Source organism: Pogonomyrmex barbatus, unplaced genomic scaffold (assembly GCF_055798465.1).
Source record: "Pogonomyrmex barbatus isolate J1 unplaced genomic scaffold, ASM5579846v1 scaffold13, whole genome shotgun sequence".
Classification (NCBI taxonomy): Eukaryota; Metazoa; Arthropoda; class Insecta; order Hymenoptera; family Formicidae; genus Pogonomyrmex; species Pogonomyrmex barbatus.
In genome coordinates this window covers 7,152,796-7,158,342 of record NW_028297109.1, presented here as the reverse complement: position 1 = coordinate 7,158,342, position 5,547 = coordinate 7,152,796, and the positions used below count along the sequence as shown (strand labels likewise).

The 5,547-nt window shown below is 45.5% G+C and overlaps 1 pseudogene; it reads left to right on the top strand.

The window, feature by feature from the left end:
* Nucleotides 1-1,961: 1,961 nt before the first annotated feature.
* LOC148937601 (uncharacterized) lies at nucleotides 1,962-5,189 on the top strand (annotated as a pseudogene).
* Nucleotides 5,190-5,547: the final 358 nt, after the last annotated feature.

The window sequence follows — 5,547 nt, the reverse complement described above, 5'->3', positions numbered from 1 at the left end:
GAGCCAAAAAATTGTGCGTTGTCTAATCGCAAGCGAGACGAGAGCACGACGGGAAAACCATTAAGAGCCGACCCGTTCCCCCGAATGACACGTAACGCGATCCGTAATTTCGGATTTTTGTTTCCGAGTGAAAAGCCGGCGTAACCCTTTAATTCCGATGTTTTCGGAGTCATCGGCCGCGCCCACGGCGCGACGTGGCGGTCCCCATGGGAGGAATGTGAATGTGGCGTTGATTGTGGCGGGAACGGGCTTCCGGCTCCGCCGTCCGAAGCCGCGGCCGAAACTTAAACGGCATGTAATCCCTCGTTATATCCCGGTCGCAAGAATTATCTTGCTTAATGTAGGCGCAATTGCGCGTACCGTCGATAATAAAATGGACAGCGCGTTAATTTCCTTCTCGTGGTCGTTCGATTACTGATCGCTGATTGACCAACAAATTACGTACCGATATTACCTTTAATAATCGCATATCGCTACAACTTGTACTTTTTATACAATTCCCACGCCGGTTTTTGCGTGATCCATGAAAACGCTGAGATGTTGCATGCATTAACTGTAAAAACTTTGAACTGTTTGTTACTAAAAAAAAAAAAGAAACGAAGAGATATCTTATTTTTTTTTATTTTACAGAGTCGTACGACCTTAAAGTATTAATATAATACAGTATGTAGGAATAATGGAGTGTAAACATATTTTGTTACAACTAGATGAAAGCGTCGACAAAGACGATTGTTCGTAAAATTATGACGGTCATAGGGCGGTATGAGCCGGCATTTCCGGTCCACCGGGAACCGGAACTGCACGCATAGTCGGCTCGGCTGTCGCATCGCGGATACCTTCCCCCCCCCCCCCCCAGTTGCAGTGAGAAACTCGCCCAAAGTCATTTCACGCCCGGCAGAGCGCGGAAACGAGCGTTTACTCGAGATTTCGTTCATAAATCAGGACCTGCCCGAGAGTGTCCTGCCTCTGTTCCCTCGCCGCTCGCCCGTTGCAGCACCCCCGCGGTCCGCCATGGTTATGAGGGTTCCACTAGTAGTCAACAATGAAATCTAAAAGCTACTAAGCAAAATCGCTACGGAAATCAGCATTCTCAATGGGGGAACAACACATTGCAGATAAAATTATCGTGCGAAAGCGGAGGAGGAACACAACGATCGTTTATGAATTTACGAGAGATAAAAGGATCGACGATAATTTTTTTTTTTTTTTTTTTTTTTAATAAAAACTGTCGTTCATAACTTTAAAAAAACTTTCTATTTTTCTTCTACGTTTAACAAAAATTGCCACTGTAACAATTCTAATGGACATTCTATATTCTAGCAATGTCATGGAAGAGCTTATACATAAGAAAGAAACAGGAAGCATCCTTTTTCTAATATGATAATGACAAAGATATAAAATTTTATCTCTCGTACGCGCCGTAAGTTACAGCTTCCGCCACAATATTTATGTTTCCTCGGGAAAATTTGAGAGAAAAAGACGACTATCGAGAAAATATGGTAACCGTGATATTATTTTGATTTGAGTGAAAATCAACAGGTGACTGTCGACAGCCGGATAGCGAGTGCCAGGAGCATATAGAGGAACACGTTTTGTTCTCTCTTCCTCTTTCATACTTGTTTCGGATCATTTTCGATGTTATCCCTGTAGCATATGCCCGATACGGGGCAGATGGTTGAAAGTGTTAAGTTAGTTACCTATATATCGTGCGACATCGGGCGATTTAAAAGAGGTCCCGCATTTTCTTCGAATTATTGACTAATCGCATCGGCCGAATTCGTTTTGTTGAAATATTGGCGCAATAAAAATAATGGCAGCTCGCAAATTATAATTTGAACAAGAATTATGATATGCGAGGCTTGTTGCCGTTAATGTTGCTGTTAATTAATATACATTTCGAGACGCAATTGGAGCAGCAGTTGCAGATGTGCCCGCGTCGCGCAAGAGACGGATGAAAAATCGCAACAAAGGCAACTCAGCTCTCCGAGAGAAGGAGAAGTAGCAGGAGCCTCATGATCATGTCTTCCACCTGTACGCTGGTACACGCATGTGTATACCACCAGCACCAGCAACGGGGGATACGTTGGTCCCTTATGTACAGCTACAGCTGCCGGAATGTCTCTCGAGCGTGTTCCGGCAGAGAGAAAGGGACGTACAGGTGCGATCATTAACTCAATTGAATTTCGATATGTAAAAATGCGCGAGCGGCACTGTTTCGAAATAAAATGCCTCTATCATTCACACCGCGATTATCACACATGTCCGAATCAGCGAAGTCGACGATCTCTCATTCATCCGCAACAATCGACTGCTTTTCACGCACGCACGATAAAAAAAAGGTACAAGTTCACTTTTCGGTAACGTTTAATTCGTTCTACCTAATGACGCGCGTTTTGCCGCGCGACTTCCGAGGCGTTTCCTATTCTTCTCCCTTTTCTTTTTTTTTTTTCCGTTTCCTTGGGAGAATTAGAAGTGCCACGTACACGGCCCGGTGGCACTTCTGGCCAACGGAAACTCGGAAGGACCTCAAGGAAGGCGAAAGGTGCTCGCGTGTATGCGTGGTTGCCCGCGCTCGTGTGGGACAACGTGTCATTAAATCGAAAAGGCACTTGTGCCGCCTGCACTTGCCGTCCAGGAAGAAGCACCTGACGGTTCCTCCACGACAGGGTGGGTTTTTAACGGTCGAAAACACAACGTGCGGCATATATAGTGATTCCGAAGGGTAGGCTGCGAGCATAGGGAGCGGATCGATAGATGATCGATAATAAGACGCAGGTGCTTCCTCCGCGCGGTATTGTTCCCGCTGGTTTCCTCTATTCCTCTTGATCTTCTTCCTCTTCTATTTCTTCTATTCTTCGTCGTTCTCTCGTTCCGCTTTTTTGTCCCGCCACTTTTCCGCTTGGCCTCTCTTGTTTCCCTCCTGCCTCATTGCATCGTAGCATTCTTTTGCTCGTGCGCTGATCTCTTTAAGCTTCTCCTTCTGCCTTCACGTTCTTTCTTCTCTTCCTTTTCTCTTACTGACCCATTCGTATTTTCATTACTATCCCCCATCTCTTCGTTCATCATCGCAATCTCGTCAATTCGTTTTTTCTTTCTTCGGCGATCCATTCCGCGCGATGTTTATTACTTTGCATGCCTCTCGGCGTACGGATGTCGTTCTGTTTAATATTACGATTCTATTATGTTAAATTTTATATTCTGTCGGGAATAATTTATTACATATTAATTTTATTGCATACCACTATTACAAAGAAGCCTTTCCGTTCCTTTCATTATCCATTGTCTAAGTAAATTCTGCATAAAAGGTAATAATTATAATCTCAATTGTTGATCACGATATATCTTTCCTAGACATTCTAGCGTTCTTTCAATCAAAAACCAAAATGCGTAGAGACCAAAGACCAATTTGCTCAAGATGTCGTTATCCGTTGTCTCGTTGGTACGACACCTTCGTGGGGTGGGAATGCTGGAGGGTGGTGGCGCTCCGCCGAAAACGACGGTTGAAAGTCGCGTCGGCTTCTCGCGTGGGACTTTCAGGTAGACATGAAACTTTTCAGCTCTCCGCAACGCTCTTCAAGGCGTTCGGGGTGTGCACCTGCTATACACCTGTTGGCCGTTGGTCGCTTCTGCTGTCCGTCGCGAACGAGTGCGGCCGCGCGTACGTGTGCGGAGAAACGTATCTCTTCGAGACCGTTAGAAAAAAAAAGCAAATTGATGCAATCTTTAGGAGACGATGGTAACAGGAAGTGGTAAAGGGCGGAAGAAGAAAAGGAATATGCTAATAAAAATAGAAAGAAAATCGAAGCATCGAAGACTAACGAAGATCAGAGCCTCTGAAGTTAGTATGTTTATACGCTTAGAAGCGCATATTTAAATGGCTTTCGTCAAAAATATGCATTTCGAATGGACGGGAATTTTTCAAAGAAGAATCCTCGCGGGCTCTTTTTCTTTCTTTCTTAAAGGCATTCTTTTGCGCGCAAATTTCAATTGGCGAATTCTGCATAAAATGCAAAATCAGGCTTTTGTGAGGAACGTTTTGCCAAACGAGAATGTTATGCCGTTCAGAGTCGTTCGCAAAAGGCGACGCGGCGAAATTGTTTCTTTCAGCAGGTAAAAGCTTGGCAATCATACGCTATTAGCCTCCTCCACAGCCTGATCCAGCACGCGCTCAGGCAACGTCGGTTGCGAGAGCAATTTTCAAACGGGCCAATGGCATCGGTCTCGCATCGGTAGCAAGCGAACGAAGAAAAGGGTAATCGAAGAAGCACACGTACCTACATCTAAATGTCCATTGAAAGTCTTCGAACTCTTCGTTTTTAGATTTTTAAAAATAATTCCTTGCACTTGCGTTCCCCGTTGTCATAAAATTTTTCCTAACTCGCGAAAAAATATATAAAAAGTGTTTTACAGCGTGAAAATGTTCGTTGATAACGATTACGACGTATAAGATATATTTTTTTAGGTCTTTTAATTAATACTTTTTATAGAATTGCATATATACTTTATGCTTGAATGGTGTCTCGCGTATCAGCGGGACAATCGCTAACGGCTCGCAATTTGCAGGAATGGGCCCGATCGCGCGCGCACGCACAGCCGGATCGTTTCCACCAAAGGCGAAAGACGAAAGACGAAAGACGAAAGACGGTTGAAGGGCAATTATCGTGCGAAGGGCCATCAGGTATTCCGTGGCGTGCGGAGGAGTATACAGGCGAAGGAGGACGCGGAGGAGCAACGGAGAGGTATGGCGAACGGAGGGAAGAAGGGAAGCAGGGAGCGCCTGATACACTTTTAATACGGGACCGAAGGAGCCCCCTGCACAGCAGGTGCACCGCAGGTGATTCTCCTCGTCCTTCTCGCACACCGCGCGCAGGCTTCCTCTCACGATTCCTCATGGCCGGCCCGCACCCTGCGTACGCGATCTCCCACAGTGGTGGACTCGTCTTTTTTCCACGCGGAGGGGAACAGAAGGAGGGCTTTTTCGCCGTCGCCGGGACTCGCTGAGAAGAAAGGATCGATCGGTAATAGCTGTGCCAAATGTGCCCGCCTGCCTAATGATTATCTAATCATTACCGATTTATCTCGCTCTCCAATTTTCCAATTGGACCATGCCTCGATCCCGGTCTTCGGTTTTATTCCCCAAAAATACACAAGTATACACAAGTGAGAATGAGAAAGAAATGCTAAAAATCGCGAACGAAACGAAGTTGAACGTTCTTATTGAGATATGTAAGTCAGTTTTCTTGAAATGTGTTGCTAATTTGTCATAAACTTCATAGACTAAAGCCTTTGTCTTACCTATGCGTTTGTCTTACTTCTGTTGTGTCGATTTTTTTACTCTCAGAGATCCATAAAAGCCCTCTCGGTTTTAAAAGGGCGTCGCTTGTGGGCCGCCCGTAGTCGAGATCCTCGCGTGGGAAAGAAATGGGGCGCCAACCCTTTTTTCGAGATGCCGTGCAAGACGCTGGGGGTGGAAACGTAACCGATACGCTCGGCAGGACCCTGTTTGAATTTCATTAAGCGACCTGACGCCACGTCGGGATTCGTTCT